Source organism: Bos mutus, chromosome 1, assembly GCF_027580195.1.
Source record: "Bos mutus isolate GX-2022 chromosome 1, NWIPB_WYAK_1.1, whole genome shotgun sequence".
NCBI lineage: Eukaryota > Metazoa > Chordata > Mammalia > Artiodactyla > Bovidae > Bos > Bos mutus.
Window position 1 is genome coordinate 92128230 of NC_091617.1, and position 24757 is coordinate 92152986.

Sequence of the window (24757 nt, forward strand, 5' to 3'; positions counted from 1 at the left end):
ACCATCTTTGAATTGTTCCCTGACATTCAAGGTTGAGCTTCACTTTCAACTGAAAAATAATAATTCACATATGTTGTCCATAAGCCTAGTCATGTCTTCTGTAAATAAGAGGAACATTGATTGTTCTCATCCTGAGACCTTTCAGTTCAGTTCAATCCAATATCTGAGACATAACTTTCAGGACTTAGGCAAATATTAAGTGACCTGGAAAAGGAGTAATCATACACTTTCCTGCCTTTTCTACTGATTTCTGGAGATGAGCTTTAATTTGGTAGCATTTTTAGGGCAGCTTAAATTATGAATGGCATGTGTATATGTGGGCATGTACAAGGGAACAGAGACGATGCAGAAGTGAAAAATATTTGTCTTCCTGCTCCTGTTGTAGTGTTTCCTAGCACTTCCCTCCTTTACCTTCTTTTTCTCCTCCCTTTTCACCCCAACATTTACATCTTCAGCATACTGAAATCTCATCACAATAGGCACTGATTTTGTTTATTAGTGCTGTTATAAATTATCTTTTAGTAGTAACTCAGTTCAATTCAGTTCAGTTCAGTCGCTCAGTCTTGTCTGACTCTTTGCGACCCCATGAATCGCAGCACGCCAGGCCTCCCTGTCCATCACCAACTCCCGGAGTTCACTGAGACTCATGTCCATCGAGTCAGTGATGCCATCCAGCCATCTCATCCTCTGTCGTCCCCTTCTCCTCCTGCCCCAAATCCCTCCCAGCATCAGGGTCTTTTCCAATGAGTCAACTCTTCGCATGAGGTGGCCAAAGTATTGGAGTGTCAGCTTCAACATAAGTCCTTCCAAAGAATACCCAGGACTGATCTCCCTTAGGATGGACTGGTTGAATAGTTGGAATTTATTCATTCATTCATTCTCTTAGCCAATAGTTACTGAAGCACCATCTATATTTTGAACAAAGTTTTCTAGGTAGGAACTGCAAAGAAAGAGGAATTTCAGATCGTTCCAAATAGAGGCTCATATGGGGGTGAAATAAAACATATGAAGGTGATATTATATTATGTACTCTGGAACTAAGAGAGGCATTGAGATATCTAACTCTGCCTTGCAAGACAAGAAAAACAGGACAGACAATGGGAACAGGGCTTTCCAACAAAGGGTGCAGCCTGTGAAAAGCAAGGATAAGACAGCTCAAAGTAAAGTCTGGCAACACAGTTTCCATGCGGTGGCAGTGGTGGAAAGTGTGGCTAGAGAGTTGGGCATGGTTGTGGGATGGATTTTCAAGTATGAAATTTATATAGCAGGTGACGGAAAGATATACAAGTGGCAAAATTAGATTTGTATTTTAGAACAATCTTTCTGAGTGCAGTTCAGAGGACAGATAAGGAACTGGGAAAAATAACAGCAGTGTGATTATACGAGGGTGATTCAGGAAGGTTTTAGAAAGGATAGGAGAAATGAGCCAAGTCTTAACAACTGACTTGGAATAGGGTATGAACTTCTATTTTCTTAGCATATATTCTTATCTCAACTTGGAGACTTTCTCATTTTATCTCCTACTGCCTCTGAACTCTACTTGCCCTTAGAATCTTCATATAAGGCCACTCTAAGTCACTTAATGGGTTTTAATGTTTTTCTACTGAAAGAATTGTGCATAGGCCAGTGACACCAGCATCACCCAGGAACTTATCAGAAATCCAAAATCTCAGGTGTCAACCAAGACCTACTGAATCTGTATTTCAGAAGGATCCCCAGGTGATTTGTATGCATGGTGCACTTTAAGAAGCACTTTCTCATGGTTCTCCAGGCCCACATTGTAGTGGTTTGGGAGTAGAATGGTAGTTTCTATGCTCTGTTTCTTCTGACTCCCCCAAAGCACATAATAGTGCTTATTGTTGGTGGGTAGCAGGTACTTTCTAGCTGATTTATTTTCAAAATAAGAGTGTGACTTTAAGCAATTCAACCATTTCAATTTAATAGACATTTATTGCAACTGGGAGACCAGTTAAGAGTTTATTGCAATATTGTCCAGGTGAAAAATGATGTACGGCATTAAGGCAATGTTAGTAGAGATTTGAAAAAGAAGAAGAAGAAGAGGCAAAGGAAAAGAAATATCTAGAAGGAAAGATTGGTATGTTATGCTCATTACAGATATGACAAGTGAAGGTGCGAGAAAGACATGACCTATGGGTGAGGTGACTATAATCACCTATGATTTTCTGGCCAACTAAAGATCAGATGAGATGCCAAGTTTATTCAGAGTCATTCTTTCTACATTTTTCTACTTTTCTTTTTCCCAGCCAACAAATATTTATTGAGTTGGTACCTTCCAGAGGGTAGGTTTTTTTCCAGATGCTATAGATAAAAAAAGCTTATTCAATATTATTTGGTCTTTGCCCTCAAGGAATTTACAGCCTAACAGAGGACACAGAAAAACAAACTGGCAACTGAAATAGAATGAAGTAAGTGATATGATAAAGGTAACAGCCATGGGCTGGTGGCCCTAAGGAGAAATATTGAATCTAGATTTGGAATGGATGATTTCAGAAAATGCTTCTCAGATGAGGGAACTCCCGCAAAGAGCTCTCAAGACCTAATAAATAGCCAGGTATATGTGCATACGTGCAGTGGATAAGATCGGAGGCTGGAAGTAGAATTCCAGAATACAAAGGAAATCTTACAGAGAATGCCTTGCAGAATGAGCACAGAGAGTTTATTCAGTAAATTTATGTCATTCCATGTGGCAGCAGAATGCTGTGTCAGGAGGAGGTTTGCTACACTGAAAAATACAGGTGATTAACATTATGAATGTCACTCATCTAGTTATTGCAGATCAAGGTATACAGTAATTTCTTATAAACCATGTCTCTCACATGGAAAACAGGAAAACTTAGTGAAATCCTGCTCCTTGTCTGCAAAGAAATAAATCAAATGTAAATCTGTTTTCTCTGCACTCCAATCACTTGTTAGACTCTTGCTGATCTTTCAAAACCCACTTAAATATCTCGGTCTCTCTTTTTTTTAAGTAGCAAACACATATTCTTTTTCCACAGTTCCCAAGGTTTTTGTACCTTATAATTCATGGGCTTCCCTTTTTCTTTCTTATAGTCTGAGTTTTCTACTTGCTTATGATCTCTAAGCAGTAAGGAATACTATCTATTTTTATAAACATCTTGGTCATTGACATCATGTTTGGTACAGAGTAGGCACTCAGAGAATATATGTACTATCTTAAATTAACTGGATTCTTAATTATGGGGTGAGGCATATAAATGATGATGAAGGTGAGATTTACCATCTTCATAGGAATAAAATTATAAGTGAGGATTTTCCCACATTGGCTTTATATGTATAAATCATTAGTAGATTAATACTAGGCTTTAAGAGGGTAAAGATTAGCACCTTTGACCCTTCATTAAAGCTATTTGTATCCTGTAAAATATTTCTGAATGAATGCCACATCTGTTTTGGCTATAATTGCATGACATTTCTCTACAAACTGTTCAAAAATAAATTTGCACTTGTTAATTTTCTTTGTTAGCTAAATGCAACCATTCAGCTAGGTCAGATTGCACAAAAATTGGACAACACATTGTAGACTACAAGAAGAGAAAGAAAAGGTGATAAAGCTGCAAACCTTCCTCAGTCACTGGTGGTTTCTTTTTGGAGGGAACGATTCCCGTGATACCGGTGTCCTTGACATTTTACTCTCATCCCCTGAATGCATGCTAAAAGGCTCTCTCACTTCTGCATTGGGTTTAATTTTTCTTTCGTCTCTAACTCTTCTGTGACTTTTTTGCCTTCTTACTAGATTGAAAGAAGGGGCTGCATTCTTTCCATATAGAAATGGCAGCAGGGGGTATAAATAGTGCTTGACAGCTCTTTTATTTTATTAAAGAAAAATAGATGGTCTCACTGAATCAGCTTGGGATTATATTGCTATAATTCTATCACTGTTTTGGCAAAAATGTCCCTCCCCATCCAGGGCATCATAAATGATTAACTGTGAGGGCAGATCAAAAGCTTTTCTATGTAGGTTCTATTGGAGGGAGGAGGTCATATGTTAAAAGAAGGTGTCAGAGGGTGGCTTTGTGAATGTTGCCCCTTAGAAATGGATTTCAAATTAAAATTCTATTCTTAAACCAGTAAGGATCTTGTGGGAAAGCTGAGATCACCTTTGGGTAGCACTCTTAGGGAGATAACTCCCAGACATGTTCCATTTCTCTAGAGTTGAAACACACCCATTTGCCTAAAGCAGTGTAACTACTCTGGCTTTGCCATGGACTCTGCATTGCCCTCCTTCCTCTCAAGGGTTGACAAGGCATGATTTAAAAATCAACAAAGTAAGTGTTTTAAGTTTAAAATACAATTATATCACACTAACCTTTCTTCTTGCCAACATCTAGCAAATAGTATTAAGATGGTGTGATCAGTTAGGGAGACTAAAAAAATCCACTTGACATTTGACCCTGACTCTGTATATACCAGAAACTGTCTGAATACTGATGTTTTTCATTACTCAATTGCAACACTACAATATATTTTCTCTTCCACTGTACTCATTACTTTCTCAAATACACACAATCGGTTTTATCTACTCAAGTCTTTTCTGCAACTTCTTTGTTTCTAAATAATCTTGTAGGTACACATGACCTTGAAATCTCACTTATTCTTCATAACCTATTATGTAGCCAAGAACTCAATTTAATCCTATCTAAGCTTTAATTGAATAGTTTAAAATACTATTCTCCTGTGAGGCAAGCAATTCATTTAAAAATAAATACAGCCTTTCTTATATCATAATCCTGGCCCTGCAATTGTTGAATATTTGAGGAATCTAATGACAACCTTTAGTTTATCACTGTGATTATCATAATTTCACTACTAATAATTACCTACCGACTTTAAAAAGTGATCTGAAGAAGAATGATATGGTAGATGAAATGAGCTTGAATTACATATACTTTATGCTTTTCCCCAGATTTATCAGAATGATTTTATAACCTTGGGAAAGTCACTGAACCTCTCAATATTTCTATTCTGATCTCTTTAAAATAAAGATAATAACTTCATCTTATCATCTACTTCAGTGATGAAGGTGTAAAGACTCATAATCATAAAAAGCACATCAGGCTTTACGAAAGCCAGACTCAGTGTAAGTATAAAGTATTTCTGAGAAAGAGCACATGAAGAGTTTGCAAACACAAAGTTTTTATAACGTGTTTTGGAAAAAAAAATACATAAAGGGAATAAATCATACCTCGATACTCATTTTCTGAGGTAAACTCCTGTATCCACTGTATCCCCTGCATTATTAGTTCAAGTGAAGGACCTGACAAAATTTTAATGTCACTGCAGTTAGCATTCAGCTATGGCTTCCCATTGCCAGGCAGTGAAATACTCATCTTCTTCTTTAAGCACCGGATTTACTGCTCCTAATAGGAGATTTGCATTTGTTCTAAGATTACAAATAACAATTATGCCAAAGCAATTACTCTTAACCTCAATTTGTAGCTCTTGCTTGCAGCAGGGCACTTTCATCTGTTCCATTTATTTTCATTCTCATTTTGGCCTGGAGGTATTTCTAAATAAATCAATCACAGTAGATGTTGGAACAGGTCTATTGAATAACAGCTAGACTGACTACACACGCTGTGTGGAGAATGGAGGAAATTATAACTATAAATCAAGTAAAAAAAGAAGGCATGCTTTGTGGGTCAGTTATCTGAATAGATTAAGGGAAAAAACTTTTCCCCTAGATTAGCTTAATACTTTGCTCTTCTTTCTGCTTATTCTTGTGAATACAGAGATAGCATTTTAAGTGGAAAATATAAAATAAATAATACACTGCCTACTTTATAAATAATTTGCAAATACTTTGCATAGTATACATGAACTTCCTTTATCAACAACCATAATTTGTAGAAATCACTAGTGATTATAAAAATTGTTTGTTTTCATCATAAGTTTCCTACTGTGTCAGGAAATATTAAGCCCTTTATCTTTTTTGTACCTATTTTACAGATGAGAAAACTGAAGCAAAGGGAGATTAAAAAACTTGCCCCAATTCATGAAACTAGTGAGTGGCAGAGTTGAGAATCCATCTTGGGTGTGATTCTGGAGCCTGTGTTCTCCTCACTTCACTCTTCTACTTTCCCAGGATGTGTCAAATGCATGACAAAGCAGTATTTTTTATCTGAAATGTCACTACATCATGGTTAAACACTGATTCCAACATGTAGAATAAAGCAAAAATTTATTAATTGTGACTACACTTTTATTAGAGATACCAAGGGAACATTTCATGCAAAGATGGGCTCGATAAAGGACAGAAATGGTATGGACCTAACAGAAGCAGAAGATATTAAGAAGAGGTGGCAAGAATACACAGAAGAACTGTACAAAAAAGATCTTCACGACCCAGATAATCACGATGGTGTGATCACTGACCTAGAGCCAGACATCCTGGAATGTGAAGTCAAGTGGGCCTTAGAAAGCATCACTACAAACAAAGCTAATGGAGGTGATGGAATTCCAGTTGAGCTATTTTAAATCCTGAAAGATGATGCTGTGAAAGTGCTGCACTCAATATGCCAGCAAATTTGGAAAACTCAGCAGTGGCCACAGGACTGGAAAAGACTGGGACGGATTGGGGGCAGGAGGAGAAGGGGACAACAGAGGATGAGATGGCTGGATGGTATCACTGACTCGATGGACGTGAGTTTGAGTGAACTCTGGGAGTTGGTGATGGACAGGGAGGCCTGGCGTGCTGCAATTCATGGGTTCACAAAGAGTCGGACATGACTGAGTGACTGAACTGAACTGAACTGATGCTTTTATTTCTATAGTCAATACTACTCATATTTCTTAAGAGTATAGCACAATGAAAGGTCATAAGTAAATGATATTTTGACTGTATGGAAGTATATTGAATCAAAAATCTTGCATTTTAAAAAATGTTTAGACTTATTAATATATGAACCACTTCTTACTTGGTATCCAAATAATTATTCCTTATCTATAAAACTGAAAATAATTGTGTTCCATAAATTTCAGTAGTGTGTTCTCCCTTGCTGAAGACAGTGCCTTATACTTAGTTATTTTTTCATAGTTATCACATATGATATATCTCTAAAACCAGTAATGGAGCTTATGAATGAAGGAATTAAAGAGAATTTATCACCAAGTATGGCCACTCCTTCTAATCATAATACAGATGAATGTTTCTCAGTAGATTTTAAAATTTAGTACTCTACTTGTTGTTTAGTATTCTAGTTAGCTATTTTTAAAGTAGTTTTATAAAATCAAAAGCTATAAAATATGTAACTGGGGAGAAATGAAATGCAAAAGGTAGCAGAAACATTACTCCAAATACCTTCTGTCAGAGAAAAATAATCACTTGATATATTTCCTTCCAAATATTTTCCATAAATATTTTTGTGGTTGAAGTACAGTATCTACATAGCCCCAAATTCTGAAATACTTTTCAAATGTTCAGTATAGTGCACAGTTAAATCAGTATATTTTTCTAAATTATTTCTATGTTGTACAATAGCATCATTTCAAATTAAATATTTATAGCTTGTCAGATTATAAAAATCTCCTATTCAGGCCTGACTAGGTAACTCTTTATTTGATGTTTTCCATAAAATTTACCACTGAACAGTTAAAAGCATGCATGGATTAGTTTTGAGTCATCAAACCTGAGTCATCTTTCAGTTGAGGTAAGTCATACACATCACTAGGAACTCTTTCCTGTCCCTATGTTATGCATATAAATTATGGCCAAATGATATCAATATTAACTGTGAGTGTGCATGAGTGTCTGTATGATTGCACACACAACTTGCATTTCAAGTGTATGCTTTTGATTTTTAGGTCCAATTAAAATGATGTACCTGGCCTCTGTTCTGTTCCCTTTGGACAGCAATCTATATCACAAAGTCATCATTCACCATTCTGCACTTGTGCAGACAAAACAATTTACAACATTCCTTAAAAAAAAAAAATTCAGAATACTAAGCTGTAATGGCTTTCTCCTTCCCAAGGAAGCAGTCTGCTCATTAGAGAAAGGGACTTTTAACAGCTGATGGCCTGCAGAAAAGCTTCTCAGTATAAATGCAGAATTCTGTTTTTCCATACATCACGATTTGAATTTTATTTTGATTTTGGCCATGCTGTATGGCATGTGGGATCTTCGTTCCCCAGTCAGGGATTGAACCTGTGCCCCTTGCATTGGGAGCACAGAGTCTTAATCACTGGACCACCATGGCAGTCCCTGGATGGCTAGAACTTTTAAAATGCTATTAGTGGTTTATCTTATTTATATCTGTGTACAACTATAGTTAACTTAAGACAGTTTTAAATATTGTATGAAGAATTTTATTCTAAAAATTCTGAATGTTTCTGTAGGTAACAGATTCAAGGAAATTCTTATTTGACTGCTTCTTATATTCAATTGATATAAATATATTTAATGAAGCTTTACTTGGGTACTGTAAGGTAAAAGGTGAAGGGTATTTTCCACTTAAAAATATACAGTTGCATTTTCCTATTTCCCCACATGACTTCTAAATTACACAGTAAAATACAATATTCAACAAAACTGATTTTACATCCAGAAATCTGAACCCAAAACAGAACTTATGGATGTGTTAAGTACAAACCCTCATAATAATGTATTCCCTGACTTGTTTGTGGCTGTGGATGTGGATTTAATATAGGAAACATATACTGAGTGCAGCAAATGGGAAAGACTAATATTTTCACCACAGGTAGGAGAAGAGAAATATTTCAAAGATTTTCTTATTGGCAATTTTGCCAATGGCAAGCATGGCAGAGGTGTTAAGAAGGCATTATAAATATTTCTAGCATAGCATGGACTGTACTAGGATTATATTACTTTGGGCAAGTCTTTTAACCTCCGAGTCTCATTTTCCTCACTCTGAAAATGGTGAAAAAGATTGTGATACCTCACAAATAATCTAAAATAATTAAATACTGAGGCACTTTATAAATACTAATGCCTACTGCACATGAGAGGTGAAGGGGTTAATAGATGCCACAGGATTCTGGGAATGGGATTTTAATGATAATCTTCTGTGCAATATCCATGCCACTTAAGTAGTGAGTGGATATTTTAAAGATTAGAGATTCCAAAGCGATAGAAAGCCTTGGGAAAACTCTTGGCATCGAAAGACCCAAATATCTGAATATAAACCCTATATAAAGATTGCATTAAAATGTGGGGTTCAGCAAGTAAATTAGGAAGACATTATTATATTGACCAGAATGATTCATTGGGCATAGAAATAAACATTTGGGAGAAGAATCACAGAATTGAAACCTTGTCACCCAAGCTGGAGACCCTGACATGCGGAATGTGAGCTTCTCAAGGCCACAAAACTTGGAGTGAAAGGTGAGAAAATTGGTGGCAAGGAGAGTCCTGGGACTATGAAAGAAGTCTATTGATGTAACTAAATGTTTCAAATTTGGGAATAATGTAATACCTGAAAATTCAAAATAAAGTAAAATATGATTTGAGGTGCTGGCATTATAAGAGTTCTGAAAAATGCTTATGAATTCATTTCAGCCTATTTTATTCGTGGCCTTAGAAGGAAATTAAATACCTTAATATTTAATTTTTCCACATGAAAGATCTCTTAAAAAAACACTAAATGAGTTATTAAATAGAAAAGGGTAGAAACTAGTTTACAACCACATATTATGACAACCCACTCCAGTATTCTTGCATGTAACTTTCCATGGACAGAGGAGCCTGGAGGGCTATAGTCCATGGGGTTGCAAAGAGTCATACATGAATGAGCACACACAGCACATTCTAGATCAGAGTTCTCTTTGATCATAGCATAATGTGCAGCTATTTATTTTCAATGGGCAAATTCTACAATTGAAAAATGATGCAGAGGGAGCATATTCAGGATAATCGATATAACAGACTTTGTCCTCAAACTCATTTTGTTCATGATGCTATTTAATTTAGGATAAAAAACAACAGAGTAGGCAAATTAAAATACACATTAAATCTTGCAAAATTTATGTTTTTCATACAACTCTCTGATGATAATAGACACCTAATTTTAAATTATTTTTCATAAAGTTTTGTATTTTTTTATTTGTTTGCAAAAACATTTGACTCACTATTCTAAAATATGTGATGTTACTATATATTTCAAACTAATTTCTTTAGAAAAAGAAAGAAATGAGAGATTTAATTATATAGCAGTCTACCAATTCTTTCAACAAACTTATGAAAACCCTACTAAAGATATATCAAGTACACAGATAGCATGGCTCATGACTTCTTTTCCTTAAAAAGAATGCAAATTTTTGTTTCACATTTTTCATGTATAAATGTAAAACAGGTATATTTAAGTTCAGTGATAAATCTGTTACCTGGTAAGGATACAGAATGCTGAAAGTTGTGAATTAAACATTTGGGTTAATAGAGCAACAGTATACACGCCTGTGCTTCCCTGGTGGCTTTCCTGGTGGGAAGGGCTTCTCTGGTGGCTCAGACAGTAAAGAATCCTCCTGCAATGCAGGAGCCCTGGGTTCGATCCCTTCGTTGGGAAGATCCCCTTGAGGAAGGAACGGCAACCTGTCCCAGTATTCTAACCTGGAGAATTCCATGGACAGAGGAGCCTGGTTGGCTACAGTCTGTAGGTTGCAAAGAGTCGGACATGACTGAGCAACTAACTTACATGTATAAAATGTTAATGAAAAACCAAAGTTCTTTAATTAAGATGATCAAATTTCTTCGAGATTCTTCCAAATACGGTGGTCACTTACGCACATTAGCTGGTTTCACTGTGTTAAAACAAAAACAAAATTCTATCTTGAGAACTGAAAATATTTGGTGGCTGCTCTCATGTACATATAATTCAATACAGAGCTGAAGGTATAGTAAGTTTTCCTACTCATCTATACCCTTTCGAATCATTTTTTCTTTCATTAGAACTAAAACAATTTATGAAAGAAGTCTGTTTGAAGCACTTTCTTTCCTGTCAGCCTCTGGGCTGATGATGTAATACAACAATCCATCTTGGAGCCAGGGAGCCCTGCTGATAGATTACAGCAGTGGATCATCCATGTGCTGCTCTGCACTGTAGCACGCCTTTACCAGAGCACAAAAGCAAAGTAGTTTTGAAAGAAGTAAAAATTCCAAGGAAAGCACTGTTTAGATTTTATTTTTCAGTCTCAAAAGATCTTATTAAAGGTTGTAGGAGGTGAGAAATGTTGATGGAAAAGTGAATAAAAACTTAAAAGATATACAAAAAAGAAAGTAAAGCTTCCTAGGTTCTGATTCATATGGAAATGTACTTTATATACTGGAGTGGGTAGCCATTCCCTTCTACAGGGGATCTTCCCCACCCAGGGATCGAACCCTGGTCTCCTGCATAGCAGGCAGATTCTTTACCAACTGAACCACCAGGGAAGCTCCTTATATATTAGAGAAAAAAATGTATATTTTATTAGAGAGATTAGAAATAACCTTGGGTAATGAATGATGATCTCATGAAAGGAGAAAAAAAGAAAATAATTAACTTAAGTTTCAGAAGAAGGTTGGTGTTTTCCCCATACCTACCCATTAATAGAAAATATTCTAGTGCAGTAGATAGTGCTGTCCTGTAGTTAGTAATAATCTTAATACAAATAGCACTTAATGAGACTTCTCTTTGTAAGGTTTAGTCTCATTTGTTCTCCACTTTAAAATGAAGATTCAAGGAACTTGCTTATAACACATGGCTAGCAAATGCTGGGAAAAAGACGCAAGCCTAAGCGCCCAGATTTTAAATCCAGTATGGTAGAGTACAAAGAGAACAGATCTGTATATATCTTCCTCTTAGGATTGGGTGTCAATAAAAAGTGATAAATCATTTACCTAATCCTATGCTTGACAAGAGAACAGTTGAAGAATTAAAGTGATTTTTTTCCTTTGCTTTCCCTCATCCTTATTTAATCAGATGCTTCTGCCCTGAATTACAGGCTATTATAGCATCCTATATGTTAAGCCATGGAGAGTTTGCATATTCACAAGATGGCAGAAGAGCCCTAAGAATGCTTTAAACTTGTCACATTTCTTACCGCAAATCCTTAATCAGGTTCCATAGGCATTTTATCGTTGAGGACAATCTGATAGTTTCTTTGGAAAATAATGAAGCAGAATTTAAAAGAATAAATAAAAATCTTGAATAAATTCAATAAACCAATTTCATGATACAGAATGGGATATGATTCAGTTGTTAGCAGTTGATCTTATAAAGCAGAACAAAAATATGGTTTTATAGATGACTTTCTTAGTGAATGAGGCAACTGCTCTGGTGAGAATGATTTGTGATTAGAGTTTATAGTCCCATCAAACCCAGTCCATACATGGATTACTTGATGTGGATCTAGATGTTTCATTTTGACAAACTAAAGAACAAGGTCAGAATCTGGAAGCCATCTCATGTTAGTAAGGCACAGAAGCATTGAGTAAATAGACACAGGGGAAGGGGAAAAAAAGCCCTAAGAAGAATATGAGACCTGCTTCTATCTGTGGGTGAGGGGTACAAGGCAATCATGTTTATATTTCTCAGAGAGTCATAGCTGGGACACACAGGACAAGATACTGGAGGGCCAGCTTATTCCTCAGTTTAGGTACTGTATTGTTCTTTGGTTTAACTGCTTTTTTAGATGACTGCTGAGGTTCCTGTGGAACTACATGCCAGAAGATTCCTGGATTGGACGCAGATTTGAATTAGTCCTCTGAGACCTTCTATCCCTAGAATTCTTGATTTTTTGGTAGCAGATGGAAGCTGAACCTCACAATGATGAAAATCTTGGATCACGTTGAAACAGCCTTTTTTAACAAAATAGTTTTGGTGTTTTGTCAAAGTCAGAGATTTATGGGTGTGTTTACCATGGTTTATGTTGTGGCAGAAAAAAATTGAGAATTTCTGATCTAATCTGTACACCTTGTTTATTGGGCTTAAGGAAAATTAAAGATGACAATTAGAACTCTAGTGCTTGTAAAAATTGGTGTACTATAGCATTGCTTTCTTTTACTTGAAACAATAACACAAAAGAGACAGCTCATAGAAGTGAAAATGTCTCAGGCTTGTATTTGTGCAAATATTCATCAACAGGCTCAAGAGATTTTACAGAGAAAAGCAATGAAGAAAATTTGGAAATATTTAGTGCTCAAAGTCCTCCTTAACACATATGAATCTTGGTCAGTGGCTATTAACATCTTGAACTTCTCAGCAGTAGGGGGAATACCTGACATCCTGTGGATATACTCAAGACGGGAAGCAATAAATCAGTCATTCCTTAATTTCCCTTAAGAATACATTTGGGTATTGTAAGCGATCACTGTTTTTCATTATAGCTTAATAAGAATTCACCATTTTTAATGCCTCTGGTGTTTCTTCATTTATTTTTAAATACTGAATGATATTTTTTTTTTATTGTGGAAGACTCTTTAAATAATAATGAAAGTCCACTTGTGCATCTCCTATAACACACATGACTCAACCAAAATGACAACAGACTAAACAGTCATGGCCAAGTCACAGCAGAGTCAGTGATAATCACGTCACAACTGCTGTCTAGCTCATAGCGATTGTAAGAGGCCATCAACTGTAAGGTATCTGAGTCAAAATAGAGGGGAAAAAGTGTCTTTGAATTGACGAAATATGACATGTGGAGAGAAATTGAGCCTGGCATAAAGTATTTCTCATGTGTCTCAAAAATATTTTATGTAAAGGTACAAACATTTGATGTTAATCAGCTTTTCTTAATAGATTGTTATTTTAAAGCCATGTACTTAATCAATGTAAAGAAAAATATGCTATAATAAAAAGAAAAACACAATTAAACTTTAAAAGCTTACTTTTTAAAAATTCAAAATGGTTTTCTCTTCCTCATGCATGCTAAGTCTCTTCAGTCGTGTCTGACTGTGTGCGACCCTATGGACTGTAACCCACCAGGCTCCTTTGTCCATGAGGTTCTCCAGGCAAGGATATCGGAATAGATTGCCATGCCCTTCTCCAGGGGATCTTCCCAACCCAGGGATCAAACCCGTGTCTCTTACATCTCCTGCATTGGCAGGCAAGTTCTTGACTACTAGCACCACCTGGGAAGCACAGTCTCTTCCTCAATTTATAAATTTATTCATCAGAAAACTAGGCCTATTTATTTAAGATCTTACTACCATCAAGATAGCTGAAATTTCTAAGCAGCATGCACAGTGTTGAAACTAGTATTCTATTATTTTATTACTTAGCTCTATAGCTTTTTTTCACAAAATTTCCTAGGTAGAAAAAGTATCTTCAGTAGATACTAAGCTCTTTTTCCACAAGTTTGCTAGATTCTGAATAATGTCAATTAAATAACAAAAACTGACTTAATAATATTTTGGGCATGCTAATCCGCTTCATTAGTGTCTGACTCTGTGCAACTATTTGGATATCTGATATTGTATATATTGTGTAGATATATCTCTCATTCAGTAGGTAGTTTGTTCTTTCTGTTAACGGTTTCCTTTGTTTTGCAGAAGCTTTTTAGTTTGCTTTAGTCCACTTGGCTAACAGCTTTGCTTTTGTGGCTTCTGCTTTTGGTGTCCTATTTAAAAAATTGTCGCCAAGACCTATATCAAAGAGATTATTACTTATATTTTCTTCTGGGAGTTTCATGGTTTTGGATTTCTATACAAGTCTCTAATCCATATTGAGTTAGTTTTTGTGTAATGGTCAAGCTTCATTCTTTGCAAGTGGTTGTTCAGTTTTCCCGACACCATTACTTGAGACTGTCTTTCCCTGTTGTATATTCTTGCCTCCTTTATCATATATTAACTGACTTTATATGTGTGGGTTTATTTCTGGGGTCCATATTATCTGTCATCTATGTGTTTGATTTTACACGAATACAGTACTGCTTTATAATAGTTTTGCAATATAGTTTGAAATCATGGAGGGTAATGTTTCAGGTTTATTTTTCCTCTCAAAATTGCTTTTTCAAGATTGGTTTTTCAAGATCTTTAATGATTTCCTACAAATTTTAGGATTATTTTTATCTTGCCATGAAAAATGCCACTTAAATTTTGATAGGAATTGCATGGAATCAGTAGATTGCTATGAGTAGTATGAATATTTTAGTAGTATAAAATTTCCTAACCCATGAATATGGAGTATCTTTTCATTTATTTTTGTTTTCTTCCATTTATTTCATTAATGTATATTAGTTTTTAATATATAGGTCTTTCACCTCTTGATAAAATTTATTCCGAAATTTTTTATTATTTTTAAGCATTTTTAAATGAGTTTAAATGAGACTATTTTCTTAATTTCTCTTTCTGATATTTCATTTTATTTCAGCATATAGAAACACAATAGATTTTTTTGGTTTTGCTTTTGTATTCTGCAACATGATGAATTCCTTTGTTAGTTCTAACAGTTTTTAATGGGGGTCTCAGTGTTTTCTGTATATAATATCATATCATCTGTGAATCAGTTCAGTTCAGTCGCTCAGTCATGTCCAACTCACTGGGATCCCATGAACTGCAGCACACCAGGCCTCCCTGTCCATCACCAATGCTCGGAGTTTACCCAAAGTCATGTCCATTGAGTTGGTGATGCCATGCAACCATCTCATTCTCTGTCGTCCCCTTCTCCTCCTGCCCTCAATCTTTCCCAACATCAGGATCTTTTCAAATGAGTCAGCTCTTCACATCAGGTGGCCAAAATATTGGAGTTTCAGCTTCAACATCAGTCCTTCCAATGAACACCCAGGACTGATCTCCTTTAGGATGGACTGGTTGGATCTCCTTGGAATCCAAGTGACTTTCAAGAGTCCTCTCCAACACCACAGTTCAAAAGCATCAATTCTTCGGTGCTCAGCTTTCTTTATAGTCCAACTCTCACATCCATACATGACTCCTGGAAAAACCATAGCCTTGACTAGATGGATCTTTGTTGACAAGTAATGTCTCAGCTTTTTAATATGGTGTCTAGGTTGGTCATAACTTTCCTTTCAAGGAGTAAGCGTCTTTTAATTTCATGGCTGCAATCACCATCTGCAGTGATTTGGGAGCCCAAAAAAATAAAGTCAGCCACTGTTTCCCCATCTATTTGCCATGAAGTGATGGGACCAGATGCCATGACCTTAGTTTTCTGAATGTTGAGCTTTAAGCCAACTTTTTCACTCTCCTCTTTCACTTTCCTCAAGAGGCTCTTTAGATCTTCTTCACTTTCTGCCATAAGGGTGGTGTCATCTGCATATCTGAGGTTAGTGATATTTCTCCCAGCAATCTTGATTCCAGCTTATGCTTCCTCCAGCCCAATATTTCTCATGATGGACTCTACATATAAGTTAAATAAGCAGGGTACAATATACAGCCTTGACGTACTCCTTTACTGATTTGGAACCAGTCTGTTGTTCCATATCCAGTTCTAAGTGTTGTTTCCTGACCTGCATATAGGTTTCTCAAGAGGCAAGTCAGGTGGTCTGGTATTCCCATCTCTTTCAGAATTTTCCACAGTTTCTTGTGATCCACACAGTCAAAGGCTTTGGCATAGTCAATAAAGCAGAAATAGATATTTTTCTGGAACCCTCCTGCTTTTTTGATGATTGCTTAGTTTCCAATTTGGATGATCTTTCCAATTTGGATGATCTTTTTTTTTTTTTTAATTGCCTAATTTCTCTGGCTAGGATTTCCAATATACTATGTTGAGTAAAAGTAGTGACAGTGAGCATTCTTGTCTTGTTTTTGATCCTAGAGGAAACATATTCAGTTTTGCACTGTAGAACATGCTGTCATGTGGTACATTTGTCATATATGGCTTGTATTATGTTGAGGCATGTTCCCTCTATACCTGTTTTATTGAGAATTTTTGTCATAAATAGATGTTGAGTTTTGTCAAATTCTATTTCTGCATCTATTGAGAAAATCATGTGCTTTTTACCCTTCATTTTGTTAATATGTCATATCATATAGACTTATTTGTGGATCTTGAAACATTCTTGCACCCCTGAAATAAATCTTAGTTGGTTATGATTATGATCCTTTTAAACTATTGTTTAATTCCATTGTTAATCTTTTATTAAGGATTTTTGCATCTATGCTCATCAAGTACAGTGGCCTATAGTTTTCTTTTCCTGTGGTATCCTTGTCTGGTTTTGGTATTAGGTAATGCTTGTCTCATAAAATGAACTTGGAAGAGCTCTCTTCTTATTGGAAGAGCTTGAGAAGGATTTGTATTAATTCTTCTTTGAATGTCTAGCTGGAAATTACCAGTGAAGCCATATGTTCCTGGACTTCTGTTTTGGGGAGTTTTTGATTATTGATTCAATCTCCTTACTAGTAATTGGTCTGTTCAGAGTTTCTGTTTCATCATTAATTAATCTGGTAGGTTGTATGTTTCTAGGAATTTATCCACTTCTAAGTTGTCCAATTTGTTGGCGTATGATTGTTCATAGTAGTCTCTTATGAGCTTTTATATTTCTGTGGTATCAATTGTAACATCTCTTTTCTGAAAATAATTTTATATAAGCACATATTTATTGAGCACATAGTAGATACTCAATAAATATTTCCTTTTCTTGATTTCCTCCAGAAGCTTCATGATCAGTTCAGTTCAGTTCAGTCGCTCAGTCGTGTCCGACTCTTTGCGACTCCATGAATTGCAGCACGCCAGGCCTCCCTGTCCATCACCAATTCCCGGAGTTCACTCAGACTCACGTCCATCGAGTCAGTGATGCCATCCAGCCATCTCATCCTCTGTCGCCCCCTTCTCCTCCTGCCCCGAGTCCCTCCCAGCATCAGAGTCTTTTCCAGTGAGTCAACTTTTCTCATGAGGTGGTCAAAGTACTGGAGTTTCAGCTTCAGCATCATTCCTTCCAAAGAAATCCCAGGACTGATCTCCTTTAGAATGGACTGGTTGGATCTCCTTGCAGTCCAAGGGACTCTCAAGAGTCTTCTCCAACACCACAGTTCAAAAGCATCACTTCTTCAGGGCTCAGCCTTCTTCACAGTCCAACTCTCACATCCATACATGACCACAGGAAAAACCATAGCCTTGACTAGACGAACCTTTGTTGGCAAAGTAATGTCTCTGCTTTTGAATATGCTATCTAGGTTGGTCATAACTTTCAAAACTATGTGGAAGTCAAACATAATATTTTCCTTGCTGAGTAAATATTTTACTTCTACGTGTGAAAATTTGACAGTGAATAACAGTTTTCAGGTGAATTGTTTTAGTTGTTATTGCATTTCTAAGCTATGATCCATGAGCCTGAATATTATTCATACAATTTTCCATCACAGATTTGGAATTGCTTTCACAATGCTTTACTCAACTCAGTAGAAAAAGGGAAAGACAAAGAAAACACAAATCTACAGTATCAAGCTTTCTTAAAATTGGTCACTATTTTCTACATAAAAATGAAAATGAAAAAATTTATATTTAAAGGAAGTAATAAAGTTGATATTTAGTTAAGTTAACCCTTTAAAGACACACTAATCTTCAGGGGTTTTTATGAGTTTTTTTCTGGTGTTGTCACATTTATTCAAGAATCAGACTATCGATAACACTAATAGGATATTCTCCTAACAACTGATTAAAACCCACAGCTTAAGTTACAATGTAGCATAACAATAAAATCTCACAGAGGACTCTATACTTCACAAAGTGTATTCACAAATACTCTCATTTAATGGACAGATAAAAAAAGATATATGTTCCAGTGAGCAGGAGTATTTGGTGTGAAGAGGCTGAGGCAGGATGCTGTGTTTCCAATACCTTGGAAGAAAATCACCTGGGGAAGGGAATCTGATAATGCTGTATAGAAAAACTGGATGGGAGAAGAACTAAAACTGTGTAACTAATGTTACCAGACACATGATGTAGTGAGGTCTGGCCCAGACTGATGGCAGTAACATCCGGAACAAATGCAATTACAAAAGTAGAAATAATCAGATGTGTTTGCCTAGAGGTAGAAGTAGGAATAAAGTGGAAGGGAAACAAGAGAGAAAGTTGATGATCACTCTGACATTGAACCTATGTGGCTAAGAATATGACATAACCACAGAGAGAAGTAGGAAAATAATGGGAAGGAAAGATGGCTTTGAAGAATTATTTTATATTAAAATATAATAATAGCAGCTCTCATATAAAACTTAAACCTGCCAAATATTTTTCTTAAGTGCTTTACATTTATTAACAAACTTAATATTCAACAACTTTATGTATAGACAGTCAAGCTGACATGATTTCAATGATGTTAGAAGCACAAAACTTGTTGTTCTGGAATTTGACACTGACTGACCAAAATAAATCATGTTTCTTCAGATGCCATTGTTAAAAGTGTATTTTATATTGATCTGTTTGGAAGTGAGATAGCATCACACTATTTGCAGGGTCAAGCATGAAATTTAGGAAGAAAATGGGAATTTAGAGATTAAAAACAAAAATGTTCAGTTAAAGTATTATGCTTTGCAGTCCTCTCTTCCAAAATACTTCACAAAAGTATAAGAATGAACAGGAAAAAATGAGATGTCAGCAACTCAAGTAAATGTCTTGTGGGAAAAAAATGCTAGATTTAAAAAAAAAGATGTTTAATTTCAATTTTATTGTAAATAAAGTATTTTGGTGGTGAAGGATGCCAAACAATTTTACTAATAGAAACAGTATTTAAATAACTGATTAGTTAAGTGTAAAAAAAATTCTTTTTCTCTCTTTCTTCTTTAGTTTTTTGGAGAGGTGGAAATACTGAAGCATTTGGAGAAAGAGACGATTAGGATCTACAGGTCTACAATGTTCTCACAAATGACTGAGGTAAAAAATAATGAGAGAGAATGCCAGTATGGTAAAATATTAACATTTGAAAAATCTTGAAGTTTTTCATATAATTTTCATAAATCTTCTTTAAGTTTGAAGTTATTTACAAATAGAAGCTAAAAAAGAAAAAACAAGTATTGGATTCTGTTCGTAAAGCCTGTGCTTATGTGCGTGTGTGCCTATCTGAAGGCTCTGGAGTTGGGTAAAAGGAAAAGAATCCATGCTAAAATCAGGGAACAGACTGAATACTTTTATTTGCATGAAAAAGAAGATTCCATAAGAAATTGATTTCATCTGGTCCATCCAAAGTATCTATGAAATAATATTGCTATGGATGTTAACAATGCATCTACGAGAATGAAATCAATCCCCTATGGAGGCTGCATGGCATCTTGTTAAATGCCTACCCAAGGTTAAACTAAATGTAATAGGAATAGTTGAAGAGCAATGGCTAGTGTATAATTGCTGAGAAGCTCATTGCAATTTCAAAGGAGAAGGATAACAGGTGATCACTTCCTTTGATGGTTATAGTACAGATGAACTGGAGTCAGACCAACAACCTAACTCGATTAACACATCAGCCTCATAGCTTAGAGAACTTGTCCCTTCCTGCCTCTCTAAATTTTAGCTTTTCTGTGTGATCTTCTCTTTATAAATATTTCTCTCCACCAAAATAATTTTCCCTATTGAGCTTTCTTTCTCTTTTCCACTCCCAGATTTCACTAGATTCTGTTTCTCTTTTTTTATCTTTCATGTCTGCATAATCAGAATAAATTGGGCTTTATAAAATTGAGTTGTGTATTTAGTGAATACACATGTGAGTCTTATCAGATTTAGAGCTGAATTTTTAAAAAAATGTTTCTCTCAATTAAAAACTGCCCTTAAAATGACTATTTCCTTGGATTTGGCCCTTCACTGGTTTGTTTGTTGGTTGGTTGGCTGGTAGTTGAGTGACTCTTATCAGTTCTAAATATGGATCAAAACTTAACTGTAGTCAGGCAGGTACAGACAGCTAGGGTGAAAATCTCTAAAGTATCTTACTTCACACTTGGTTTTCAGAGTGCCATAAATCCGGAGAGCTGCGGGTAAAGAATAGGAAGTCTTACTTCCGTGGTAGCAGCCGTTCCCTAGGGAGCTACTCAAGCTATTTTTATAACCAATACAATGATGTCCACTGCATCCTGGATGAGTATCAACCTGGCTGTTCCTGTTGACTCAGTGGTTACTCAGGAGGGAATTCTTCTCTACCCTGCAGAAAGGAAATTTTTATGTCTTTCATGTACATTGTGGAGATTTCAGAAACAAGATTTTAGAAAGGAAGACTAAAAAAAGGGTGAAGGCATCCAGTAATTGTGAGCAGCTGTTACCACAGTCTAGATTAACACAGAAGGTTGCCAGAAAGGCCTGAAGAATGAAGGAGGTTGGTTTTTAAGGTGGGTTAAGGAGCGTCGGAGAAGGCAATGGCAACCCACTCCAGTACTCTTGCCTGGAAAATCCCATGGATGGAGGAGCCTGGTAGGCTGCAGTCCATGGGGTCGCTAAGAGTTGGACACGACTGAACGACTTCACTTTCACTTTCAAGGAGCTCAGACATAGTGAGCCTGATGTCTGTACCAAGTAAGTCTTGATAGTTTGATTAATGGCTTTATCAAACTATAGGACATATACTCTGTCCTAGCTCCCCTCACCCCCTCCCACCTCCCCAGCCTGTCACCTTATGAGATACATATACACCCATATAAAAAATACTGCTCTCCGTAAGTGTTTCTCAAACATTAACTTGTTTTAAATTTTGGCATTAATTGTAAATTTTGTGCAAAAATCAGACTTTATTAAAATTATAAATTTCATACTTTTTCAAACTTGCACATTACAGATTAAATTTCCCTCTGAAGTACAAGGACTTCCTTAAGTGAGATGCCCCCCTTATGTTTTATGTTAGACTATGTCTTAATGTCATTCTCAAAACTATTACCTTTAATGTATACAATCAGGTTCTGTAAATTGAACCTTATTCTCTAGCCTATAACATAATTTTATAAGAAAATCTAACTTTTCTCATTGACAGATGACTAATTATATAAAGTCACTGAATGAAAAGGATTTCTAAATATTCCATTCAAATTTGATCATATTATTTTTATTCAGAAAACTAGGAGCATTAAAAGAACAAAATAAGGGGGCTTTTGGTAGAGTATGCCTGACAATGCAGGAGACATGGGTTTGATCCTAAATTGGACAGATCCCATATGCGATTGAGCAACTAAGCCCATGGGCCACAACTACTAAGCCTGGGCTCTAGAGCCTGGAATCGAAACTACTGAAGCTCTCATACCTAGAACCCTTGCTCCACAACAAGAAATGCCACTGCCATGAGAAGCCCACACATCACAACTGGAGAATAGCCCCCACTCGCCGAAACTAAAGAAATGCCTGTGCAGCAATGAAGAGCCAGTGCAGCAAAAATAAATACATAAATAAAAAATTTTAAAAAGAGAACAAAATAGGTCAAAAAGAAAACCAGGTGCTATGGATTAAATTGTGTAGCTCCCCCGAATCATGTGTTGAAGGCATAGCCACCCGCAACGTGATGATATTTGCATGTGGAAGCCTTTGGGAGATAATTATGTTAAGATGAGGTCCTGAAGATGGGACACTCATAATGGAAGTAGTATCTTTTAAGGAAGATAACAGGATAGCTCCTTTCTTTCTCTCAGTCTTTCTCTCTGCCTTCTGTCTCTTCTTTCTCTCTTTTGTCTCTATCTCCCTTCCCCTTTGCCCCAGCCCCATCCCCACAATGTGACACAGTGAGAAGGAGACTGGGCTGCTAGCCAGCAAGAGCACCCTCATCAGGGAACCAAATCAGCTGGCAACTTGAACTTCCCAATCTCCAGAACTGTGAGAAATACATGTCCTCTGTTTAACCCACCCAGTCCGTGGTATTTGCTTATGGCAATCTGAGCTAAGACTCCACGCAACAGGGTGAACACATTTCCTGGAGCCCAGCAGACCTTGATTGTGATATCTCCTGGATATATTTCCCAGAGAAATGAACTATTAGGGAACAGCTGTTAGTTTAAAAGGCTTACTATAGTATTACAGCAGTTGACTGCCTTAAATGGCATACCTAAAGCCACTATCCAGCATATAGCATGTTTTAGCTGCTTTTACCCCATACAGGCTTTTGAGAAGAAGAGAAGCAGAGCATGATGCTATTTTTTCAAGAAAAACCTTTTTTCATCTAATTCTTTACCATTGTTCTTTATGCCTTGGCTGGTTAAAGCTGGTGAATTTTCCTCTCACAGCCTATGTACCCTGCTATTTGAAATAATCAACATGTGCCTTGAATTTGGCCTCCTGCCAGTTTGTGTTATCATGGAAATACTAGATTACAAATGAAGACGGAAACATTGTAAACAAACAAAAAAAAAATGAAAGGAATAACATTCCTTTCTGTATGTGCATAAAATGGATTTCACTAAGGTCTCTTTTGCTTTCTGGAAATCACACAAGGCTTCTTTTGTATTACACACACACACACACACACAGATATGAACACACACACGCACTCTAGCTCTTGCCACCCTTATTTTTTTATTCATTTTGATATACCGTTATTTACTTTGCATGTTCTGCTTATTTTCATTAAAATTTTTGCTATATTCTACTTCTACAATATAAAACAACTCTAGCCAAGGAGACTTGTGTGAAAATGAGAACTAAATGGTAAAAAAAAAAAAAAAATCCATTACATCCTCAGTAGCTATGCTATTTGACATATCACTGAAAACCTGAAAAACATACCAGTAAGATTTTCCTATATTGTCTAATGAAAAGTTTGCAAGCGTATTTTCACTGTATACTGTTCACAAATGCCTCATTGTCCCCTGACAAATGGTCTGTAGCAAATCTCTAAAATTTTCTCTCACAGTACTACAGCTTAAAAGATTCATACCATCAAACACTGCACCTCAAAGGCTAATGTCTACTCTCCAAATTTCAAATACCGAAGCCTAATAAAAATTTAAAGAGTCCGAGCTCCTCTCCAGGGAGCAGCTGTCAAGCATCTCTTGAAAGAAAGAAACATAAACAGCCTCCACCTAGAGTACCAAAGTCTTGTCTTTGAAAAAAGACATAGTAAGGGCAAGTTTTTAATAAAAAAAGAAATTCAAGTTATGCCAGTTGATGTTAAAATGATGGGCTTTTGATCTCTCAATAACTGAGGAACAAAAATGTTTCAAATATATCAGATGTATTTAGGAAGGAAAATGAAAATCTTTTATATACACACACAAACACATATACACAAACATATACACATACAGATTCTATCTTGGGGACATTGTGGTTTCTTTTTAAGTGCTTTCACTGTCAACTCTCTATGCAAAGGCTGATTTATTCTACTCATAGCTGCATTTCATTAAGTCAGGACTGCCCTGGAGACAAAACAAAGTTCATTTTAGTTCGGCAGCATTTCCCATTTTTCCCTCCTCTCAACACATTTCATCAATGATCCTTCATTTACACTTTCTGGTTCAGTAAAATTCCTTGTAGTAATATTCTTTCACAAAAGCTTGATTTGAAAAACCCTGTGTAGAAAGGCCCAAACGACTTACTTTATGTCATCCGTGGAACAATTTATTTGAGGACAGAGAGCCCTAGATTAAGTTGGAAAAATCACCACTTATTCCACAGAAATGCAATCTCATTTTTCCATTGTAGAATCCTAAAGTATATTATACTACCACTCTTTAAAGAAATTTATTTAAAATCAGTTTAATATTGACTTTCTCAGAAGCATAAACTCTCTCTTCTATGAACCATGTTTTGCCTGGGATCTTTCTGCTAATTTCTGCTTTGAGAAGAAAAATATGCCATCTTAAAGAATAATGATAGTTTTAGATCCTTCTTAATTTTCTAATAACTAATATAATGCATTGAAGATGAGTTAC

The 24757-nt window shown here is 36.0% G+C and overlaps 1 protein-coding gene across 2 annotated transcripts in view; it reads right to left on the reverse strand.

Annotated features, from left to right (window-relative positions):
* NLGN1 (neuroligin 1) overlaps positions 1–24757 on the reverse strand; it is a 779124-nt gene that overhangs the window by 108637 nt on the left and 645730 nt on the right. The window lies entirely within an intron of this gene.